Source organism: Protopterus annectens, chromosome 11.part0 (assembly GCF_019279795.1).
Source record: "Protopterus annectens isolate FY-2018-M chromosome 11.part0, PAN1.0, whole genome shotgun sequence".
Taxonomy (NCBI): Eukaryota; Metazoa; Chordata; order Ceratodontiformes; family Protopteridae; genus Protopterus; species Protopterus annectens.
The window spans coordinates 1,232,836,082-1,232,863,041 of record NC_056745.1 but is presented as its reverse complement, the minus strand read 5'-3'; positions in this window follow the sequence as shown (position 1 = coordinate 1,232,863,041).

The following is a 26,960-nucleotide window of genomic DNA, read 5'->3' as shown; positions in this document are numbered from 1 at the left end:
GAGTAACCAATATTAGATCTTAGCCATCCAGCTGGGAAAGGTTAGTATGTGGATTTTCCATCTGGTTTGATGAAGGCTATGCTACTTACCCAAGGACTACATTTATGGCTATCCATCCAGCCATTGTGTTGCTAAACTACATTGTTTGATAACGAGAGGAGCTTTTTGCAGAAGTTGAAGGTTTTTGTGTCTAGAACCTGTCCATAAAAAGTGGCTAGTTTATGTTGCAGTGAAGGCTGTGGTCTTCATAGTGAGCGTTTTAAGTATAACCAATATTTCTGAGGTAGAGGAAGTCTCTTAAGGCAGGATCTTTCTTAGCCTGGAAAGCAAGCCAATGATGACATTTATAGGGGCCAGTGAGAGACAGAGGAAAGCAAGAAGCTTTTTAGTCTGTTTGGATAACATAGTGAACTTAGTCCTTTGACCTTTTTTGTCAGAAATGGTTGTAGTCTTTCTTTTGGCAGGGTGTTTTGCTGAGGCACATGCCAAAAGGGGCATTGCACTCAATAATGGCTCTTGTAAAGGAAGAATACAGGGATGTTATGACCTCCTTGTCCCTGGATGAGATACCCTTACTAATGAAGTGGGCCGTGTAAAAAAAACTTTCCTTACAACAGAGACAACGTGGTGGTCAAAACTCAGGTTTCTATCAACCTGGGTGCCCAAGTACCATATGACTTATTGCGTGCTTATAACATTGTTATTAATGTGATAATTTGTGGGGACATCACTCTCCTCAAAGGGGATGATGATGCATTTTTTGGCATTTAGCTTGAGGCCATATTTCTGGCACCAGTTATTTGTTTGGGTGAGACCCTCTTGTAGCTTATTCAGAAGTTTTTTTTTTAAGTCAGTAATGTGAATTCTTTACTTTATTGCAAATTTGTTGGGTTATTTTTGTGGATTATAGTATTGTAGGACTGCTGATGTTGACATTTTACGTAGTTGGACTGCTGGAATGGTTTTCCCAGTGAGAAATGCTAGTGTTGTAGTGAATATTTGTTTATTTGTAAAAAAAAAAAATATATATATATATATATATATATATATATATATATATATATATATAGATATATTAACTAAGATGTTAGAGTTAACTGTTAGATTAGAGAATTAGAATTAGAATGAGAATTAGAATTTTAAGGCAAATATTAGGCATTTATTACATTTATTCATTGTTCAAATGCACCTACAGTACAGCCAGGAGGTCGACTGTGGTCTTCCGGAGCAAGGAAAAAGTTAACTGAATGTTATATTTTATATGCGGCCCCAAGACCATTTCTGTTCACTCAATGCGGCCCCAGCAAGCCAAAAGAATGGACACCCCGATACGTTCCTTTAGACACCTATTGGTTTTGCCTATATAAAAGGCATGACAGACAGTGCAGAAGCTGAAATAAACCAAATTTTGTGTTCTGCAGTCAGCATAAAAATCTATATCAATTATAAATCCTAGTGTAGGATGTTTATATGTAGATTTATTATATAAATAGTCACATGCTGTACAATTTCTGCAAGGAAAAGTCCCCTGCCTATCAGATAGGATCATTCTTTCATTGTTTCTGGATTTATAACAGAGTTGCCTTTTTAAGGACCTCTTATTTCTAAAAGAAAAGCTGGGTCTATCTTCTAACAATTCTCTCAAGTCAGGATTCGACAATAAAACATTCCAATTCTTCTCAGAAATATTACAGAACCTTCTGATGTCACCTGAATAAGTTATAGGGAATCTAACTTTAAAATCATGACCTTCCTTGATTTAACATCTTCTATAGTATTTGAGAAGAGTGGTTTACATCTCCCATCCCTATTTTCAATGGTATATTTAGAGCTTTCATTTATGTCTTTCTTACTATAATCTCTGTTTAAGAAGTCTTTCTCTAATATAGTCATTGTCTTCACAAAGCCTTCATCTGTATTATGTAAGCGGCTTATTCTCATATATTGTCCTGTCACTACATTTTTGTGTACAAATGTTGGATGCATACTATGCTTAGAATCTTTCTTATAAGCAAACCTCCTGTAAGACTCTCAGCAAGAAAGGCTAGTCCACAGAATGAAAAGCCTTTTTTGTATTGATAAAGTTAATCTCTGCCCCTTGGTATTCATTGGCTATACCTATTTGCAAGCAAGCTTGCCAGCCACCAAGTCTCAAATGCCTGTCATTTTTATTCATTCATTTGTAAACCCTGTTATTCATTTTACTACAGTCTACAGTGATCCCCAGTAATGTAAATATTACATCTGACTGCATTATCAAAATCTGAATTTCAAAATGGTTTGCAAAATTACACCACTTTCGCATGATCACCCAATATAAGAAAACTTGCCAAGGACTCCAAAGATAACCACATGGCATTCTTTAGCTATGTCAAGAATCTAAGTGGCAATGCTCAGATCTGCTCGGAGTTAGTGCAGAATGGCACAAAATAAACTGAACCAACTGATATTGCCAACATCCTGGCAGACAGGTTCAGTGCAAACTTCACCCCCCTCTCACCCCCAAAATGGCCCATAACCATACCAGAAGAATGTAGAGCCCCTGAAATCACAGACACTCAGGTTAAAATAGCCCTATCCAAAGCCAAAAACACAGCATCAATGGAACCGGACGGTGTCCCAGGCTGCGTCCTACACGAGCTCAAAGACGAATTAACCCCTCACCTAAGCACACAGTTCAAACTCAGCCTCTCCACAGGCTATGTACCCACAGAGTGGTGCACAGCAACAGTTATTCTGCTCCACAAAGGTTGAGCCACAACAGACTCCGGGAATTATCACCCTATAAGCCTGACTAGCTTGGTCTGCAAGGCTATGGAGTGCATCATCATGGAACAAATTAACAGAGAGATTGGGAACATCCAAACACTGGACCCTACCCAGTTCAGCTTTGTTAAGGGCAGATCATGCCTCCTATATCTGGTGGACTTCTTTGAGACAGTTACCAAGGCTATAGACGAAGGAAAGTTGATACACACAGCCTACCTAGACCTTGCAAAGGCCTTCAACACCATTCTCCATTCTGGTATTATAGACAAACTCGATGAAAAAATACTCCAACCAGGGTTTAAATCTTCTCTATTCAGAGCTAGTAAAATGTCCAAATAATGAACGAATGGGATAAGAAAACTCACTTTATTTAAAATAAAGTGAGTTTTCTTATCTCATTCGTTCGTTATTTGGACATTATAGACAAGCTCACCAGCTTGAACATAAACCCCTATGTCACAAGATGGGTTGCCAACTGGCTCATGGACAGAACCTACATGGTGAGAGTTGTGGGAGCTAGGTCTGACTCTAAAGCGGTTACAAGTGGCGTTCCCCAGGGCTCAGTCCTAGGACCCCTCCTGTTTGACATATACTTCTCAAAGGTACAGACAAGCACAGGAGGACTATGGCTGGCCAAGTTCGCAGATGACTGAAAACTAGGGGCTATAATTGACTCACCGGCTGACACAGACATCCTCCAAAAGGGTCTCACTGAGACGGATACCTGGTGTCAAAATCATGGCCTCAAGCTAAATGCCAAAAAGTGCATAGATATTCCCTTTGGAAATAACAAAGTACCCACAAACTACCACATAGGTGGTAGTCCCCTAAATACGGAAAACGTAATAAGGGATCTGGGGACCCAAGTAGACGGTAATCTCTCCTTTGATAATCACATTGCCAAAGTGGTTAGAAAATCCTTCTATGTGGCCCACCTAATCACAAAAGGGTTTGCATCCAGATCAAAGGAGGTCATTGTGCCCCTCTACTCATCCCTCATCAGACCCATCATTGAGTACAATGCCCCATTTGGGATGTACCTTACAAGACACCTGCAACAACTGGAAAGACCACAGAAGTACCTCACCAAGAGGATCACTGGCCTCAAACAGATGACCTATGCAGCTTGACTGAAGAAACTCCAGCTGTACTTGGTTGCATACCGCCTGCTCAGAGGTGATCTCTGCCTGACATATAAGGCCATGTCCAACCTAGAATTGATGGACATGGTCCACCTAAGGAAAACCTTATCCCCTCGAGCCACATGCTCTAGGGATCTAAACCTCACCACAACAATAAATAGGATGTGCTGGAGGGATAGATTCCTGTCGCAGAGACTTCCCATGCTTTGGGACAAGATTCCAATCTACATTAGGCAGAGCTCCTCACTAGCACTCTTCAAGAGAAACCTTGACGAGTGGATGGGAAACAGAAAGTTTACCCCGGGATCACTTCAGTGGCTCTGCTGGACAGAGGCACAGGGAACTAATCTAAGGGGGCGGTGAAAGCCAACACATTCTGGCTAGGCTTATAAATGCCTTCGGACAGATAGCCTAGTACCTACCTATGAACCTATGGGGATTACACCCAAAAGCTCCTATACCATCTTTGAGGCTGCTACATCTTAGAGTATGGTGAATTCATCAAAATACCTTAGAACCATAGTATATGTTGCTCACATTTGCTTTTATTATGTTAATATACTGAAGATAGCAACTACAGTCATTGTGAATTAGAACAGACATTCATTATATAGTACTCTTTTTACATTCTGATCCAGATTTTTTCAAATTTGTTCTGTTAACATGTAACAGATATGCCATGTAGAAAACCCTGTACATTTAGGTGAGTACCAAGGTTCATCATTTAGTCACATTGCAATCCCAATTTTTTACATACTTGCTATTACATGTGAAAGAGGATACAGTTTAGAAGACACTACATTTAGAGGATTACTCAGGTATATCATAAATTGCACTTAATATTTTCCTGTTTAAATAACTCTTTGCTTATTGTCTGTTTTTCTTCTTAAATGTTCTCTTCAGCTGACGTTTCTGAATGCTTTACCTACTACTCATTAATTGACCTGATCCTATGACCACAGTCTCTATCACACTTGCCTGACTCTTTCCTCCATGTTCTTCTGCTCTATCTTCTACACTATCTTTTCGTCTCATTATATGCTAATCCCCATTGCCTATCTCTTGTAGACTCTCTTCCTACCTGCTTGCAGTGAATACCCCTTTGCAGTCATTATTCACCCCTCTTCCTTGGCCTACCCAGTTAATGTCTGCCTCACAGGTGGAGGACATCACAACTTACCTATACCAGCAGCTTGCCACCTCTACTACTCCTTTGTTCACCACAGCATGCTCTTCTGCTTCTAGTGTCTGTATCCATCCACCTTTTATTACTTTCCTGAGCTTTTTTCACAGGCGTATCTGAATTTCTACCAACAACTACTACTTCCTCTTCTTAACCCACTTCACGTGTTACTTTGCTTAATAAATTTTCCATTAGATATTTGCCAAGAAGTACCCCCCTTTGCCTATTTGTCCATTGGGTTGCCAACACCATTTTTCTCTCCAAACCTTCAACATATCCTACCTTACTAAACAGTGTACTTGCAGTGTCTTCTAACTTTGACTATTCATACTTTTTTAATATCTCTATGACCCCTGTTTGCTTGGAGTCATCTCTCTCACTGCCCTCATTAAAACAATTGTTCACTTTTCTTCTATGTATATATTTTTTCTTTCTACTCTCGCACACAGATCAATTCTTCTTGAATCTCTACCCCACTGATATTGCAAACTCCTTTCCTTTCTTGTTGTCTTGTGTGCCACCCTTTTCTTTTTTCTGGTCAGTTTCCTCCTCCCTCTCATCCTTTATAAGCTTTAGTTTGTGTATTTGCTTGTACCCCTTTGTTTAATACGCTTTTATTTCATTCTCTCTCTGCCCTTGATGCTTATTACTTCTCTTTTTCTCCTTCCAGCCTGCACCATGTGACTGCCTCCTTCATTTAAATACCTCATACCTGAATTTGTAGTACCAAATATAGTCCCCATGGATGCTGTTTATATACATGTCTCTGTTGCTCTAACAACATAACTTTTCCTAATATTATATGCTGAAGTTTATTCTTCTGTACATTAGTTGTTTATTAACCTAATTCATACTAAACAAGGTCATGGTGATGATGATGACAGAGCTTATCCTTGCAGCCAGTGGGCACAAGGCTTTGAAGTTCATAGTGGATAGAGCCCTGGTTTATCACAGAAATCATCTGCATGCTCAGTTAAATACAACATGCACAACTTCGTACAGGCTCAAAGATGACAAGTCCTACAGCATGTCTCCGGGAAGGGGAACAAAGGTAAAATACAATGAGAAAACTCACAAGTCCAAAGGGTGGACAAACATACTTCACAGTGAAGGCACAATCATTATCACCAAAGTAAAGATATTTCATATTTGTTATAGTTCTGTATACTGTGACCAATGTCTGTTTGGAGTTTGCATGTTCTCCCTGTGTCTCTTTGGGGTTTCTACCATGTCCACAAAACATGATGAGTGTTTCCATCAAAAATGCACCAATGAATGGAGCTGTGGGCAGCAGCTCAGACTCTACATGGTGCCCTATAGGGGGAAGAGCTGTACAGACCAATCGCTTTGGGACTCTACTGTGGTGTGCAGTATACTTAGGATAGGAGAACACAGATCATACACTGCATGCCATGGCAGGGCAAGTCACTTGATGGTGCAAAATATGGCTCTAGGTGATTCGGTCATGTTGACTAATGTCAGCAAAATGGGGATGGGTGACAAGTTGGTTGAGGACCCAGTGTACTCTGACCTCCGCCAGGGACCCTTGCTAATGGTGGGAGGAGTATATATGCCTCTACTGGCCAGTGTGTGCCTGCCATAAAGCCCAGCAGCCATGGGTCGATAAGCTACTGGTGGCCAGTGTCTATTTGCCCAGCCTGGGTAACCTGGGATAGCTCTGTTAAGCAAAAGCTGAATGTAAAACCAACCAACCTGCCAAACATGAACTCAGAATTGCTAGGCTTAATGTATCCTCACTGACATGATGAAGCTTGGAAGTGGATGACATGATGATACGGAGGAGGCTGGACATCCTATGTATCCAAGAGAAGAGATGGAAGGGCGGTGCAGCAAAGCCACTTAGCTTTGGATCCAGACTCTACTGCTTAGGAGGGGGACAGGTTTGAAATGTTGTAGGAATTGTGGTGAGAGAGAAGATTTAGAAGGTAGTAAGGGATATCATCAGAATTAATGACAGACTCATGGCAATCAAACTCCAGTATAATGAAAGGGCAGTATTCATAATATCAGCCTATGCCCCACTACAGGGATGTGACAGTGAGGAAAACAGTGCATTCAGATGGCAGTTGCAGGACAACATGGATTGGTGTTGATAACGGGTGACTTGAATGTACATACCAGGACAGACAGACAGAACAGGATATGAGGACTGCCTAGATCCACATGGGTGGGGCAACAGGAATAAAGAAGGAGAAGCCATTCTAGACTTCTGTCAGACAAATGACTTGATAGCAGCCAACACATGGTTTAGAAAGAGAGACAGTCACAAGATCACTTACAAGAGTAGCCAACATGCAATTGAGATAGACTTCCTCCTAGTAAGGAAAAGGCATTAGGGTAGAATACATGATTGCAAACTCATCCCCAGTGAAACAGTCTGCCCACAGCATAAACCACTAGTTGCCGCAATTAGCTGCAATCAGTGGCCAGAGAAGGCTCTAAGATCAACAGAGACCAGGCTGAAGACCTTGAAGCTGACTGGAGAGAAAGTACAACAGTTCAAGGAATTACTCAGGGCTCTAGCACCCCAAGAAGAGGAAGAAATAGGTAGAGTTGAACAAGAATGCAGCACCTAAAAACAGCTTGTGATAGGACTACAGAAAAGATATGTGGTCGAGCCCGGTATGGAAATAAGGTACACAAGGAAAGCTGGTAGTGGACTGCAGAAGTCCAGGAAGTCATCAAATGAAAGAAGGAGTGCAGGAAGAAGTAGAAGATAGAAAAGCATGACCAGGCTAGGAAGGACTACTGGTTGGCTAACAAAGAAGCTAAGAAAGAAGTTGCAATAGCAAAGAATAGGGCATCAGAGGCTCTCTACCAACTTCTGGAAAGTGACTCAGTAAGGGGCACAAAGAAACTATATCAGGTTGCAAGGCAAAGACAGAAAGATAAAGAAGATAGTCAGACACCCTTCATAAGGGATGCCAGCAACAATCTGGTCACTAGTTCACAGGACATCAAAGGCAGATAGGAGTATTTTCAGCAGCTTTTTAATGAAGAAAACCCCACCAAAGCTGTACTGCTCCAGAAACAGCCTACAATTAGAGAAGAAGAGGAGCTCACCTTAGAAGTAAGAACAGCACTAAGGAAGATGAAGTCAGGGAAAGCAGCAGGCTCAGATGAGGTGACAGCAGATATGATAAAGATGCTGAATGAGACAGGGGAAAAAATGCTCCTGAGGGTACTGATAGCAGTGTGGAGATAAAGGCATATCCCAGATGACTGGAGAATAAGCATACTTGTGCCAGTGTACAAAAACAAAGGGGACATCCATAATTGTGGGCAGTTCAAAGGTGTCAAACTCCTATTATACTGCATGAAAGTTATGGAGAGGGTGACTGATAAACGGATACGCAGAATAGTAGAATGCAAGATGGGAGATGAGCAGTTCGGATTCAGATCAGGATGCAGCACAACTGACCAGATGGTTGCAGTGAGACAGATACTTGAGAAGCTACAGATGTGGATAAAGTCCAATTGGGCATTTCTAGACTTGGAGAAAGCATATGACAAGGTCCCAAGAAAGCTGATCTGGGCAGTACTGTAGTGAGTTGAAGTCCCAGAAACATTAGTAGAATTAGTGCAGGCTATGTACAAGGACACAATGACTCAAGTACAAACAGTGTTCGGCCTCACAGAGGGGTTCTCAGTGGGAAAGGGTGTACACCACGGTTCAACTCTGAGCCCACTGCTGTTCATACTGGTGATGGACTACAATAGAAGACAGGTCAGAGGTGGCAGATGAACAAAGTTGCTGTATGCAGACAATGTGGCATTACAGGCAGACTCTGAGCTACAACTTCAGCAAAGGATAGGAGAATGGAATGCAAAACTGAAGGTACATGGGATGAAACTAAGCACAGATAAGATGGTAGTAATGGAAGCAAACTGGGGAAATCAAAAGAAGCTGAGAATAGAGATAGAAGGGAAGATAGTAGAACAGGTAAACAGCTTCAAGTATCTGGGAGGAGTGGTTGAGGAGAAAGGAAGCCTGAATGAAGAGATCAAAGTTAGAATCAGAGGGGCTGCAGCCAAATGGCATAGAGTATCAGGCGTAGTCTATGACAGAAGAATGCCAAAGAAGCTGAAAAGTAAGGTGTACAAGACAGTGGTTCAACCAGTAATACTGTATGGTACAGAAACCTGGGCAGTAAAGGCAGAACAATTGAAAAAGCTATAGCTGATGAAAATGAAGTGCCTAGGTAGGATGCACTCTGTGGGACAGACGAAGAAATGACGACATAAGAGAAGAAGCCAAAGTAGCTCCAATTGCAGAAATGATCAAAGAGAACAGACTACTGTGGTTTGGGCACATGTGCAGAAAAGCAGAATACAATCTGGTGAGGAAGATTTGGGACAGACAGGAAGAAGTTAAGAGGAAGCAAGGATATCCAGCAAAGAGGTGGATGGACTGTGTGAAAGAAAACCTGCGACAGACAAGCATGAGTGTTGAAAAAGGCAGGAGTCTGACACTGAATTGAGAAAGTTGGCAACAGTTAACACAATACCCCAACCACATGTAGAACAAATGGGAAAAAGGGGGCTGATGATGATGATGATGATGATAGCTCTGTATATTTTACTTTCCTTTGATCACTGCTGAAAATTGATTCTGCACAGTGGGAATTTCCCAGTTTATAGTGAAACTTAACGAATCAAAGTAGGTTTGATGCCTTCATTTCTTCCTAATTTATTTATTTAGGACACTACAGATTTTGTTAATAAGATTTAAGAAAAAAAATACAGTTCTACTGTAAAAAGCTAACTTCCTCAAAGTCGAAGTTCTAAAAGGCCAAACAAAGAAAAAAAATGCCCTAAATTCAAAGGGATAAAAAATCTGTTTTTAGTTGTTTTGTGGAGGGGGGCATCCTAAAACTTATATATCCCAACTCCATGGTCGCACCAACTTGAAGAATGGTGCAATCGATCTAAAGAAGTGAAGCACTGTTAGTGAAGAATTAGAAATCCCATGATTTCCTATATGAATAGCCTTATCTCCTTATTTATGCTAATTCTACTACCAAATATTTGGTTTTGATGAAGCATGTGGGACAAATTTCAGCATGAGTTTGTTTATACCTGGACAACAGTAATGTTTTGCCTAAAGTCTAATCAGTGTCTATGTTAAGTTCTATAAGCTGATTTGTTTACAGTATAATCTTCATTCCCACAGATCTTTTTTTTCTCTTTTATTTTTCCATTTCTATTTCTTCTTTTTCAAACTTAACCAAACGGCAAAAGCAGCCACTGCAGATTGTAAACCAAATAAAATCCAAAAACCAAAACGATCAGGACAGCCAAACAGTTCTGCGTATGACTTTTATTGAAAAAAAAAACATTTAAAATATTAACGCTTTCATCTAACTTATTGTAGATATCTTCAGAAAGAAATAAAATGCCCGAAGGAGGCTGTAACATCAAGAGAACACTCTAAACCAGCCTCTTTTTGTATCAAACAGGAAGTGTGCAAAAAACAGGAAGCATGTAACAATGTGTCAAAAAAGACCGACAAAATTCTTAAAGTGATCTGGGTGATTTAAAAGTAACCTGTGCTGTTGAAAAACAATAGTGAAAAACTTTGTAACACTGAAAACCACCGTCAACAAGTCAAACAAGAATATATCAAAAGATCCACTTTAAAAGTAAAAATAGCATTGCCCCACTAAATACGCTAAATAAATAGGGTGCAGAAAAAGTAGCTTTAAAATGTGCAGTCAAAACCCAAAGTTTAGAAGCCTTATACTTCAGTTCACTAGTAACAGATACTGCTTTATTTAAACCCGGTACACTCATGGCATCCAAACATAACTGCCAACATAATTCTTTATGCAATAATAAATTCTGCCAGTTCCTTTTGTTGTTTTCATCTGTAATCCTTTCAAGAATGGAAAATCTAAACATAGAAAAATGTTCACAGCTTATTGCATGCCTTGCTAGGACACTTTAGTTGTCTCTTTTTTTAATGCTATACAGATGCTGATAAATACGTTTATTAAGTGAATTGTTAGTTTTGCCTATATAAAAGGCTGTGCATGACTGACACTGGGCAAGATAAACAACTTTAGATGTATAGCAAAAATATCTGCCCCTAGTAAGCCATCTCTACCAGTCCGCCACACTGATGAAATAACTATTATTCTTTGAGGACATCTGTGTGGACTTATACAACTTTCTTAAGGTGTCCCTCCTGATTATTCCCAAAATATTTGGTATCCCCTCCAAAAAAAAAAAACATTCAATCATACTGGATCCACCATTACAATTAGTAGTGGCAGCAAGTCAGTCAGTCACTGAGCCTTTTGCAAAATTTGAGGATACCAGATTGAAACATATCATTAAAGACTTTTTGTATGTCTTGAGGGACTCATCATGAGATTTTGTTGATGAATTGAGAAATTCACACATTGAAGAAAATGACCTATTGGTCGCCTTGGATGTCAACAATCTATTCACAGTGATTCCACATGACATTGATTTATTATGGTTAAGTGACATTATTTTGGATTCCTATTTAGTTACTGACAACATGCTTAGACTCATCTCTGATTTTATGGAAGCAGTCTTGACCAATAATTTTCTGTTTTTGACAGGGGATATTGTAAACAAATCTTAAGAGAATTGTATGAGTCCACAGAGATGTCTTCAAAGAATAACAGTTCTTCCAGCACTGTGGGACACTGTTAGAAGATGGTTTACCAGGAGCAGATATTTTGCTATACATCTAAAGTCATTTATCTTACTAGGTGTCAGTCATGCACAGACTTTTATATAGGCATGACCAACAATTCACTTAATAAATATATTTGCCAACATTTGTATAGCATTAAAAAAAGAAACAACAAAAGTGCACTAGCAAGGCATGCAATAAGCTGTGAATATTTTTCTATGTTTACATTTTCTATTCTTGAAAGGATTACAGATGAAAACAACAAAGAGGACTGTCAGAATTTATTATTGCATAAACAATTTGTTGATAGTTACGTTTGGATGCCAGGAGTGTACCGAGTTTAAATGAACCAGTATCTATTACTAGTGGACTCAAATATAAGGCTTCTAAACTTTGAGTTTTGACTTTCTGCACCCTATTTATTTAGAGTTGTGATGACCCACCACTGGACCAGTAATCAAGGATCCTCAATCCTCACCACTGGCAACAGTGAGGATGCACACTGGGAGGATAACAGATACACACACAGTTTTTCCAGATGCAGCTTTCTGCATCAAGTGCAATTTCTCTTAGGAGCACACTAAGATCACAGTCAGTTCAGGACTAGTTTCTCCTTCTTTCTCCAGATCCCCAGTAAGACCCCCCCACTGGCACAGCCATAGAGTTCAGATCTCAGCTGAGTGGCCAAGCCAAGACCTCCAAGCACCCTCTCTGTCCAACCAGCATTTCCTGTCCCTGCCCATGTAGCTGACACACAGTCTTTGGGGTTTGATTTACACACACACACACACACACACACACACACACACACACACACACACACACACACACACACACACATGCACACACCTACCTGGTAAAGGCTGCAGAGGTTTATTAGCTATGCCCCCTTTTTCCCAGACTATAAGGTAGTAATCACTGTCACCAGCCAACTCCTTATCAGCTACTTTAAGGCCCTTAATAATGGGTGTCTAATCTTACTGTGTAATATTAATATTAATACAAATGGTAGTTTCACCAAGAGCAAGACTATTAGGAGTGGTCCACACATTGTCACCAAATAAATATGCAAGTACTCTCAAAACTTAAATATCTCTAGACAGATCAAACACCATGAAAGGTTTAAATATATTTAATAATAAATAATAAAACAACAAGACAATACTAAATATATTCACAGTGACATCAGAGTTCAAAATCACAGGAAATATTTAAAACAACATTGCAGGACAGTCTCAGATGAATAAAGAAAAATATCTAAACTAGGCTTTGCTATATTCCTGACTATATCTAAGAGAATTACACTGTTCCATAGAAACTTACTTCATCAGGGAAAGGAAGATGTGGTGAATGGTTCTTGTCAGGTCCAAGACAGAACACAGAATGTTCTGTGTTTCATAGAGAGTTCTCAAATTTATATCTCAAATATCACTGCTGGGATAGCTTGCAGAGTGACATAATTTCTTGTCATCTGACTCTAATCCCATGTGAAACCCTCACTGCTGGAAGCTTGGCAGTATTTAGCATCAGCTTGTGAAAATACATAGACCTCAGATCTTTGGCAGATGCTGGAAGTCATAAAACAATTATACTCCTTCACATTTCAAGACTAGTAATTATTTCACCCTAGAGACAATACAGAAAGATCCCTAGTTTTAGACATTGTGTCTTCTTGCCTAGCTTATAAAGTAATTTCATTTCAGCTATTTTTCTGAAGTTAATTTCCTGTATTCCACTTTCCACTGTTAAAATATATGCATTTAAAAAGTTACAATACTGCAGGTACATTTCTGTTCTCTTCCAGGAGGGGGCACTGTGGTTACATTTTAAGCATAAGCACTTTATAAAATACATTTCTAACACACATGTCTATATAAACCAATTTTTATATACAGTGACCTACCTTACCACTTTGAAGAGTCCTTCTCAAGCTGCCTGCAGCTTGTTGTGTCTGACAGGAATGAGAACCATAACCTGCTGCCCCACAGCATACTCTCTAGCTCAAGCATTCCTGTCATCCCAGACCATTTTCTGCTGTTGGGCTCCTGCTAGGTTCTCCTGGGCCAAGCCCATGAGTTCTATGAGCCTTGTCCTGAGGTTTAGGACATATGCCACAACAGACTCCTTGTGGGATTCACACACCCTCCCACTCATCATGAATCAAATCTCACCCTATGCCCATACAGCAACTTAAAGGGTGAAAAACCTGTGGATTCCAGAGGCACCTCTCTATAAGCAAACAACAAATGGGGCAAATATTTGTCCCACTCCCTTTTAAACTAGTCTGCAGATGCCAGTAGCATGGTCTTTAGTGCAGAGTTTAACCTCTCCAGCAGACCATTAGTCGGGGATGGTCGGGGGTGGTCTTTAGGTGCTTCACTCCACAGTGCTTACACAGACAAGCTAGCAAGTCTGATATGAAATTGGCACCTCTGTCAGTCAGTATTTTTTTTGGGAAGCCTATACTACTGAAAATCTCTAACAAAGCATTTGCCACCTTTTCTGCCTCAATAGAGGACAGAGCCACTGCCTCAGGGTAATCTACTACCACTAGGATATATTTCTTTCATGTAGAACTTGTGGTATTCAGAGCTTCACAGTATCCATAGCTACCCTCTAAAATTTTTCCTCAGTCACAGGCAAAGGCACCAAAGGAGTTTTAACCTTGTCTCTTGCCTTGCCTACCTTTTGTTACTGCTCACAGGTCCTGCAGTACCCTGTTACATCCTTGGAAATACCAAGCCAATAAAAGTTATGCATAATATGTCTCTTGGTATGCTTTATGCCCATCTGCAAAGGGAATACTATGGGCTTCGGCTAGAAGTGCCAGACAGTAGGCTTTGTGCACTACCAACTGCTGTATTACCTCACCTTCTAGCCCTCCCTTAGGGGGTCCACTCTCTATACAGTAACCCTTTGTCCCAGTATATAGATTCCCCTTTTCCTTGAGAATCAGACACCTCTCTGGCTACCTCCCTCAAGCCTTGTAATGCAGGGTCTGAGAGCTGAGCCTGTTTCAACTCTGTATTTGTAACCCTTCCCAGCTCTCCTTCCACTGGAAGTCTGGTATCCTCTGACAACTGTGCCTCACTGTCAGCCTGGGTACTACTACTCACCTCTCCCCTTGCAGTCACTTTGTCCAAGGGAACATCAGTACCCACAAGCAGCCATGCCTTGCCTTCAGTCTCACTGCTACTGGCTTTCCTACCTTTTGTTCTCTAGTGTTAGACATTGTGTCTCCTTGCCTTCTGAAGCTAACCTCCTGTATTCCAGTTTCCACTGTTAAAATACATAAATTTAAAGATTTACAATAGTGCATGTACATTTCTGTTCTCTTCCAGCAGGGTGCACTGTGGTTACATTTTAAGCACAAGCACTTTATAAAATACCTTTCTAATACCTTTCTAACACACATGTCTGTACAGAACAGTTTGATATGCACATGACATACAGTTCTAACACATTTGTAACACAAGCATTTTATAGAAATCATGTTGACATTTACAAATGACATAATTATTTACAAAATTCCAAATAACTCTGCTGACAGTATCTCTCTTTGTCACAAGATTATTCAGTGGAGGAACACCATTTTTACTTTCAAGGTGGATCTTTTTAATATTTTCTCGATTGACTTGTTGACAGTGGTATTCAGTATTGCAAAGTTTTTCACTATTGTTTTTAAACAGCACAGGTTATTTTTAAATTACATCACTAAGAATTTTGGCAGTCTTTTTTGATACATTGTTACATACTTACTGTTTGTTACACACTTCCTGTTTGATACAAAAGGGGGGCTATTTTAGAGTGCTCTTGCAATGTTACAGCCTTTTTAGGTCTTTTTATTTCTTTCTGAAGATGTCTACAATAAGTTAGCCAAAAGCGTTAATATTTTAAATGTTTTTTTCAATAAATGTCATTCTTAGAGCTGTTTGGCTGTCCTAAGCATTTTGTTTTTTGGACTTTTTCAAACTTAATATCATTTAGTCAAAAACTTTATTCATAAGAACAACAAATAACATCAGATGGAGCAATGCAAGAGTTTAACAGACAGGAGGAAACCAAGAGTATATAGCAAGTTCAAAGTCCAAATAACATAAAAATGGAGCTCTAGCTAGCTGATCCCTTAAAACAGTAAGTACAAAATATAACTATAAAATAGAATAAAACGGCACATGATTGATGGTATAGTTATTAATGTTACACCTGCTTCAATGAAAGAGATAAAGTATAAATAAGACTGCAGCATGTGTACTTCCCATGATTACAGCTATGATTATAACTAAAAGTGCACATGTCAGAGTTTCTACCCACCTCTCTCACTGCTAGAAGGCATAAAAATAGGCCTAAAATATACAAGGTTAGAAGCACAGCAGGAGTCAAGAAAAAAAAAAAAACAGGTGAAAGCAAGAGGTTGGCTTATGCATGCAATAATACCCAGTAAGGTGTATTGTTATTGTGTAAATAATCTATGGCCTGGCGTATTCTGAGGACCCATGCTGCAGTCTTCATAGGCATATGCACAACAGCACACACCCTGGAGGACATCATTTTTTTTAGAAAATGAGCTAACTATTAACTTGTTTTGTATTTGTTTTAGATTTTTGATATAAAATGGTTCCTCTACATAATGTTCCAAACTTGATGTAGTATATAGGCTGTTGGAGGAGTTATTTTACATCCAAAATACAAAAATGTGCACACACATACACACACACACACACACACACACACACACACACACACACACACACACACACACACACACACACACACACACACACACACACCCATACATTCAGAAGCATACATATAATGACGGACGTACACATACACAGATAGAGAGACATAGAGTCAAAACACAGATGGTCAAACACACTCAATAGAGAGAAACACCCACCTACCCCCCCCCACACACACACAGCAATTAGAGCCAGTTTGTTGAGTGAAGACATCTTCAGATGTCTCCATGCATGTAAATCAATGAAAAAATAAATGATATGTCACTGCATTCGCCAACCCATCTCAACATTTACTCTCTCTCTCTCTTTTTTTTTTGTCAAATATTGCTTCTCTGTTTATCCATTCTGAGCATTGAGTTTCTTGTCTGTTAAATTTTCATGTTGTGATGGACAGCCCTATGCAGTCATAGCTGTCTCCCTCTCTCTCTCTCTCTCTCTCTCTCTATCTCTCATTATCACTGTCTTTCACTTGAACGTACACATTGATGCACACTCATGCAAATATATATATATATATATATATATATATATATATATATATATATATATATATACACACTTTTCTTTTTTTATATATTCACTTAAAATTTAAATTTTATGTTCACTAAACAGGAAAGTATTGTTCAGAGAGCATAAGAATATTTCAAACATTAGCTTTTTCTTTGTCCAAGCTTCATGACGGCTTAATATGCTCTTGTGTAGTGGCCTACCTGTACATCCTGTACATTAACACCCTGCTGGAGAATATTCGTTCTCCAATCAGAGTGGCAATGTACAGGTCGCCCATTCTCTGAAACCTAATAAAAGTTTTATAATGAGTTCTTACAGCCTCAGGAAAACCAATGTGAAGTGATAATTCCACATATCTGGGCTTCACAGCAGTTTCTGTATCATCAACCAGTGGCCATGAACCGCACATATAGTACTTTTTCCTTCTAAACTACTGTTGTTGGGGTGGTCATGCTGTTTTAAAACTGCTTCAAAATACAGAAATGAATGAGATAATACACTTATGCTTCCTTGCATTATTATAATGTAAACATGCAGAACACACACTTCTATGTCCATAAGTATATTAACAGCTGAACACATTTCTGTTAATATCATAACGGCTATCCAAAAGGCTTTTAATTTCTTATAGATCCACACAGACTATGACAAAGGAGTTTGTTTTTTTCCCCATTTTTGGTGAAAATAATATACAATTTAAGAATTTGAACCAAGTAAAGGAAAATCATGAGATTTCACATGATTTGGCATTTTAGACCAGAATATTCATTAAACATAGCTTGCATTTATTTTTATAGTTATTATTCATAAATCTGACAGTTTGATTTATTCAGTGTTATATATTTACAATCAGTTTCAGTTCTGTGATAAACAGATAACACAGAAGATTAAAATAGAATTATGGTAATCACTAGAAATTACACTTAACATTAATCTGTATAATTCCTAGGATTTCATAATGTGAAAATGGAATTTAATTTTTTCATGTATGCATTTGTATTAAATGTTATCCACAGATAGCAAGTAAAAACACCAAACTCAGTCACCCAATAGTGGAATTCCATTTTCTAGTACCATAAATCATTGCCACTACATATAGTACAGCTTCAAGGCTTTGATAGTTTGAATACTGAATAGAGAGGCCTTGGTAACAATGATTAGAAAATTAGCAAACCGTACATCTGCACCATGATTAGAAAACAAAAGCTCTCCAGCAGGGTGTTAATGTACAGGTAATTCCCACTGAAAAATAAGTCTGGCACTTTACAGCTATATGTTAAGGATCTACAAAGCTCAGAAGGTAAGGAAGTTAATGGCTTCCATTATTTTATGCTCATTAAGTAGCGATTTTTAGGGAGCGTAGAATTAAAATAAATAGAGAATGTTTAAAAAAAATGAAAAGTGTGTGTATTTATGTCTGTGTGTGAGTGTATGCTTACAAGAAAATGAGGGTGAAACTGATCGAGACATTATTTTACACTCACTAAGCAATGTTTTTGCTGTTTACAGTAAAACAAAAGTAACTGATTATTTAAAAAAATAGAAAAGTGTGTGTGTGCTTGTCTATATGCATGTGTTTATGTTTATGTCTGACAGTATCCATGCATGGAGTGTATGAAAGTAAAAGTGTGTGTGTGTGTGTGTGTGTGTGTGTGTGTGTGTGTGTGTGTGTGTGTGTGTGTGTGTGTGTGTGTGTGTGATAGAGAGAGAGAGGTTGAGTGATCAAGTGATCGAGCAGTGGCATTAGCTGTTAAGAGGTATGCATATCTCTCAGCCTCATAGCTCAAGATATTTGGATGAAGCTTAAAACAGTGTGATGAAGCTCTAAAAGAGGAACAATTTTAGATTTCAAATATCACTCTTAAACACCTTGAAAGTTACTAGAATAACAAGATTTGTATTAGCATGCATTTTCTGAAGGAAATGAAGCCTGACACTCAAACATATGTCATTATTTACTAAGTTCAACCTCCAATGATTTGCCAACAAAATACAAATTTTATGAGTAACAGAACCAAAATAAAAATTAGGTAAACATCTGGGCATTCTTTGAAAATCTGGACAGCTGAGAGGTATGCAATAAGACACTTTTAATACCTGGCAATATTAATTAAGGTTCATCATGTCTTTTTAAAGCTACACAGCTACTAAATGCTTGTGTGTGTGTATGTGTGTGTGTGTGTGTGTGTGTGTGTCGGTGTATGTGTGTGCATGTGTGTGTCTATGTGTCTGTTAGAGAGAGTGTGTGTATAGTGTATACATTAAATAATTACCAAACTTATATTTTGGATGTAAAATACTTCTTTCAACAACATTTACATATACTACAGACAGTTTGAAGCATTAGAAAAGGAACTGTTTTACTAAAAAAAAAAAAAAAAAAATATATATATATATATATATATATATATATATATATATATACACACACACACACACACACGTCTAAGTCAAAGGATCAACATTTCAGAACATCGAACTTCTGATCATCAAAGACCAGAGGATCAAAAGTCTGAAATATCAAACCTAACAAATAAAATCTAAAACGCGGAAATTTCTTATTTCACATTTTTTTGTGGGGGACTGTGCTGTCACATCTCCTGCTACTTAAATATAACAACTTCAAGATTGCACTACAGTGAAGAGAATGGAAAAGTTCCTCTTCTGCACTGTATGGCCTTCTCCATTCACAAGGTTCCATATGTCAAACTTCAGTCATCTGGTCTTCACAGATCAGTGATTCGATGAACTGACATTTAGATTCTTTGAAGGGGATATATATATATATATATATATATATATATATATATATATATATATATATACACACACACACACACACACACACACACACACACATATATATATAGATAGATAGCTATAGATACATAGATAAATACATACTAATTAAAGAACAAATACAAAACACCAATGAAAAGACCATTCTCTAAGTGTAATAATGCCTTCCAAGGTGTGTGTTACTGTATAAATAATGCCCTCCCAAGGATGTATTGGCCCTTTGTGATGGTGGGCCTCAAAACACCTCCCAGGTGGGTGTTATTTACACAGTAACACACACCCTGCTGGACATTATTGCTTGGTTAAGACATGGGAATTTGTGATACAAATTGCAGTAGTCTTGGCCTAAATGACATGAGTCTGGGAATGGATATCTCATGAAGAGGAAATTATCTGTCTTATAAAATCTCTTCTGATGGCCACCTAAACTCTTCTTCCTGGTGGAACAGTTTAAGTTTAGCAGTTGTGTATCACTGTTTCAACAGTCTGAAATATAATACTTTGGACTTTGTTCCACTAGTAGCCTCAAACAGATTTTGTTATGGCACTCAACATGAAGGTCAGTGTAGAGAATGAACTAATGAATCTTCAAGGGTAGCTGATGATCAATGTCACCCTTGCCAAGTTAGATGGTGACCAGGCAAATATTGTGGAAGTCCATCAGTGAATGCAGCTTTCCATCTATTAGGTTATTGAGAAGGCATCTTGACTGATGGGTCCATTCCACCTTAGCTGGTGTAAATCCCCCACCTAGATCTTTAAGTAAGTGTTAGACAGTATAGCAAGGGCTAGCCACTTGCTTGACCACACCTTGTACCTCAACTTCATCCATTGAAAAATATATATCACATATCCAGCTGAGGAAGAATGACAGCGTTTGGAAAGGATTGTCCCTTGAGGTTGAACAGCTAATAGAAAAGTAAGAAATGCTCAAAATCTGGATGTTAATTCTTTTTTTGTTTTGGTGAGGGCCTAGAAAACAAAGAAGTGAAAAAGACAAATTTGGTCACGGTTGAATTATGGTTCAACCCAGCCTTTAAAATTGACAGTAATATTTGTTGTTGGGAATCATGAAGGAGAACAGTGGTAAAGAAGTTTATAGACTTGCTACGGGAAAGTGGCGCATTCAAGACTTGGGAATAACTGTGGTTAATGTTCCACTTAGCAGGTAGTCATCAACTGAGATATGGGTAATGTTTGACTTAGTTATACAAATTCAGTGACCAGAGGATGTTTTAGGAATCTATGTGTTGCTTAAGGGGGAAAGGGTACATCCCAGAAGGACTGACAAAGTAACAAAACAGAGAAAGGAGTGAGATAATATCCTTATCCAATGATGCAGGTTGTGGAGGAAATGGTCAGACTAAAGACAAGGTGGAATATAAGTAAATTGAGTTGTTGAATGATAAGGAATAGCAACATTTGTTTATTTATTTATTTATTTTTTGTTAATATACTTTATAGGCAGATATAAACAGAATTAAACAAGCCAACAATTATGATGCATAGTTATGACCTACAATAAATTCACAAAGATAGTTGATATAAAAGAGGAGATTGGGTTTAAACATAAGTAATACAACATGCACTGACATTAAGAATAAAACATCATAATAACTATTTGCAGACTTCAAGAAAGATAAACCAAAAAGAAAGTGGTGTTCCAATAGAAACAAGCAGATAAGACAATGTAAGTATTTCAACCAGTATGACATAAACACACTAAAAATATTAAAAAAATAGATATTCCTATAAATCTGTTCAAAATGTTCAGACAAGCATTAGCTTCCTTCATTGGATTTCATTTAAATGAGTGCTTTTGTCAGCGTCTATATTAGATAATCGAAATTTTAAAAGTTCAAACTTTCAAAAGTTCAAAAATATAATAAAAAAATAAACCAAAGAAAAAATCTACCTGAACAGTTTAAGCAGTATGGCATAAACACACTAAAGATATTAAATAAAAATGGATATTCCTATAAATCTGTTCAAAATGTTCAGACAAGCATTAGCTTCCTTCATTGGATTTCATTTAAATGAGTGCTTTTGTCAGCGTCTATATTACATAATCGAACTTTTAAAAGTTCGAACATCATATGGTCAACACCATATGATTGAACTTTCAAAAGTTCAAAAATGTAATAAAAAAATAAACCAAAGGAAAAATCTACCTGAACAGTTTAAGCAGGGGGCAGGCCCCCCTGCACACCCCCCGCTCTTTAAATATACTAACTCCAAGATCGCACTACAGTCCAGAAAAGGGGAATCTTCCTATTCTGCACTGTACGGAGATCTCCATTGAAATATTCAAACTTTTAAAAGTTTGATCATATGCTGTCGACTATGACATTCGAACTTTTAAGCATTCGACAACGTGATATAGAACCCTTTTTTTCATTACATCATCTTCATCAGATCTAATTCATTTATTGAAATAATTTCTTAAATAGTACTGCCCAAGGGAGTGTGGTTGAAGCAGATCCTAGGAAAATGTTTAAGTGGTCCTCAAAGGGACTTCAGTGATAGGGGAGTATGCTCTTTGCTCTTACAGAATGAACTTTTATTTCCATAAACTACATTAAATTAAAACAGACTTTATAGGTTTTATATAGAAATGTTTACTGTAGAACTTTTGAATCAGACAACCTAGAATATCATGTCAACTACAAAAGAAACTGTTAGTTGCCATTTTTGAAAGTTTAATAAATTGTAAAGAAGTTGCCTTGGTTTTTAGAAACAGGGAGAAGGGGTGCCCACTTTCATAAGGTTTTAGAGGGCCACTATTATTTAAAAATTCCTGAAATCCAGTATACCATACCCACTACAAACTGAGCCTGTATTTGTTGAAACAAAAACAACCTGAGGAGAGACATCTTAACCTATTTGATATATATCTACATTTAACCTATATTTATATCTATCTGTAGGCACACATACTTTATATGTTAAAGTGTATTTAAGAACTTATCAAATGAACTTTTATTTCCATTAAATACATGAAAACATATTTTTTTCACTTTATATAGAAATTTTTACATTAAAACGTTTAATTTAATCAGACCAAAAGATAGTGTCAACTGAAAACTATGGATTGCCATTGCTGAATGAAATGTTATTATTTTGTAAATATTTCACTTTGGATGTTTGAAATAAGGAGTAGGGTAACCTACTCTTTATGGGGTTTTAGAGCAAAAATATTATTGTAATATCCAGAAATCCAAAAGAATGTCTTTCCAATTTTCGCAGAATGTCCAGATTTTTGCCTCATATTTTTGGTCTTTTCCTCATAATATTTTGCTTTCTGGCAAATTAATGGCAAATCATTTAGAACTGAAGTCAGAAAATAATAAACAGTTGAGTTTCAAACTTCATGCCCTTCAGAAAATCTGTTAATGTAAAACTTATTATTCTATAAACTTTCTACGTTTGTAAAAGCAATACTTAAAAATTGCCCCTATTTTTGGGTCGTTGTTCCCCATTATTTATGGCTTTGCCCAGATTTCTTGTTCTAAGAGGTTGAGCAGTATGATGGAGAGAAACCGCCCTTGCTCACCACAAAAACCTGATAAAGCTAAAAACATGTGCTACTGCTGAAAATAAAGGCAACCTGGCTTTCATGTAATAGAGATGTCAGACCTTGACCAGCCTAAAAGCCATTATTTTACTGAGGATTTATTGGGCTTCCTATAAGTAAGGGACCTAGACTAATATGACAGAATATCAAAGGGATCATTTCCTGTTTTAATCAGCAATGTCATTAGCCTTCCGATTCTCCTTGCTGTTAATATAAATGGCACAAGTGGTCACAGACATTCTGAGCCACTCACTGACATCCATCAGGCCCAGGGTCTCCTCAGGTGGAAAAGTATGTATTGCTGATGCATCTTCCTGTATTGATACGTCCTGTAGTGATATAAGCAATGGTAGAAAATGCACTGCAGTGGTAGATCACATGTACAAGCCAGTAAAGTTTAGATAAGCAATGTGTCAGGAATCCTGCCTACCCCTGCCCATTTGGCACTGGCAAATTGGGTTATCTGTGCTGCACTTTCATCCAGCTGTGTGACATACTGGAGGACAGGGGATGCAACTTCTTCTTAACCATGTGGATGCTCTGAAACTTCACCTTCTGTTGTAGTGAGGCTATGCTCACCAAAATTGTATTTTACTTCAGGTTACTGGCATTGCTTGGGATACTGTTGCTGCTGCTTAACAATGATTAACCACGATTCCTCCCACAGCGAGCCTTTTCAATGGAAGCCAACACATTGGTTCATAGGTGTGTACTAGGCTAATGGCTCTGGAGCCTTTACAAACCTAGCCCATAAACGTGCCCTGGCATCATGCTGCCTAACAGTGCCTCTATCAAGTAGAGCCACTGCAGTGATCCCCGGGGTGAACTTTCTATTACCCTTCCACTCATCAAGATTTCTCTTGAAGTGGGACAGCGAGATGCTCTGCTGACATGTATGGGAAGTCTATTCCAGAGCATGGGCAGTCTCTGGGTAAGGAACCTGTCCCTCCAGCATGTTTTGTTGATTGTGGTAATGTGGCTGAGGTATCTGGAGCATGCATAGGGATTAGGATTTCTTTAGATGTTGCATTTCTAACAGAGCTGGGTCAGACATGGCTTTTTAAGTCAGGCAAAAATTGCCTGTAAGTACACGATATGAGACAGAGAACAGCTGAGTCTTTTGAGTCTGTCCATGTAGGACATGTGTTTAATGCCTAGGATCCTTTTCGTGAGTTACTTCTGTGACCTCTCCAGCTGTTGCAGGTTTCTAGTGAGGTACGTGCCTAGTGGGGCATTATATTCAGTGACTGGTCTAATGAGGGAAGAGTAGAGAAAGATGATGACTTCTTCCTGGATGCAAAACCCTTGGTAATGAGATGTGTCACATAGAAGGACTTTTTGACCACAGTGGAAATGTGGTGGTCGAAGGAGAGGTTGCTGTCAACATGCTTCCCCAGATCTCTTATAATGCATTCAGTGTTCAGTGGGCTCCCACCGATGTGGTAATTAGTGGGAACTGCGTTTTTACCAAAGGGGATGACGACACATTTTTTGGCATTAAGCTTAAGGCCATTGGTTTGACACCAGTCATTGGTCTCAGTGAGGCATTTCTGTAGGATGTCTGCATCACTTGGGGAGTTAATAACTGCTCCCAGCTTGCAGTCGTCTGTGAACTTGGTTAGCCAGACTACATTTGTGTTGGCCTGGACTTCTGAAAAGTAGATGCCGAACATGAGAGGACCCAGGACCGGTCCCTGTAGGACTTCACCCACGACTGGTCAGCAGTCTGATTTGGAGTCTACTACTTTCACACTGTGTGTTCTACCTGTGAGCCAATTTGCAACTTACCTAGTGATATAGGGGTTGATGCCTAGTTTGATGAGTTTATCAATAATTCCTGAATGAGGAATGGTATCAAATGCCTTGGCCAGATTGAGGTAGGATGTATGCATAGCCTTACCTTCATCCACAGTCCTGCTGATTGACTCAAAGAAGTCAACCAGGTTGAGCAGGCATGATCTCCCTTTCACAAAGCCCATATCCCATCCCTTTAGGTTCCTCTTCATCAAATTGACTTAATCCTTCATTATAAATGATACACTGATTTTCTCGTGGAACAATGAGTTTGGCAACCTCTAAACTGAATCTTTGCTGAATTACTGCATACACAAAACTACAGACGATATTATGCACTGGTATCAGAGGCACTTGAGAAGAATAGTGATGGAAATTACATGCTGAAAAGAAGTTAATAAGAAAAAGGCCTCCTCTGGTCTTGAACCACAAATGAGGCATATATATATATATATTGCCATTTGTCAGGGTAGGTACCATATCAAGAGTCTAGACATTAGCCATACCTCCTTTAGATGGTTTTGTTGTTTGACCAGACAAGCTTGTCCTGTTCCTTTTCTTCAGCAACAGCTCTTAATAACACAATGCACCCAGCTGTAACCTTCTATTACATTGTTGCTCTAAATTATGCAGCTTACCATAGTCACAGTAGTAGACAGGAACACTACTGAAAAGGGACAGAGGAATTCCTGTGTTAAAATTTTGGTGAGGCTGTATAAATACCAACTTGGGTCTTTGTTGAAAACCAACTCAGTCAAGAAGTATCTAAATAGTATTTAAAGAGTAGTCTAATAGTGTCTTTATAGTCCAAAAAAGCAAAACAAGTGGAAGGCAAAGTCAAGCATAAGATAAAAAATAAAACTAAAAATTAACTGTACAGTGGCATGACACTGCAAGAACACCAATAAAATCTTATAAAACTTAACTCAAACAAACTGCTAGCACTTGCTTTTAAGCAGCATGCAATTCCATCTTCAAGCATTAAGAATCAAATGTAGTAACAATGTAAACAAAGTTAGTCACATGATCACTGCACTTTTGAATAAAAACACTAGCTAAAATTTTGACATCTGTTGTTTCCAAACTTATTTTATTTAAAGCTTATATGTAAATAAACGTTTTATACTGCATATGACAAAGATTTAGCACTTACTTTTAAATATACTACATTTCTTTAGTTATCAAAAATCAGCTGATTTTTAACAAAAAATATTCACTTAAAAGCAGAAGCATTTTTGTATTTAAATAAGCATTCTAGATTACATATTACAACAGACAAACTTTTAACCACTTTTTGAAAGGTATGATTTTAAAGATAGAACACCACTCAGACCTGGTTCATTTGTTCTATTAAAATATACCCACAAGTATAATTCTGCAAGTAACAATTAATTTCTTAAGTCTTCACCTTTAATGGAATGTTTAACTACTTGTGAATCCTGAAATGTAAATTCTACGCAATGATCTGCATGTTTGCTATATTTATAGAGTGCATTTGTCTTTTTTTTATTTATATCTAAAATGTTATTTTATTCTGACCTTAAAACTATGTTGTGTTTTGCCTACATAGAAACTGCCACACTTAAATCTTGCTTAGTATATTAGCCCATTTGTCTCACGTTGCAAAATTATTAAAATAAAGCCATTTCCTGTAGTATGATGGAATAAAAACATTATCAGTTTCTACATATTTACCCATTGTTCACCCATTACATTTGTATGTACCCTTTCTGTTCCTATTATCACCACTTTTTGTCCA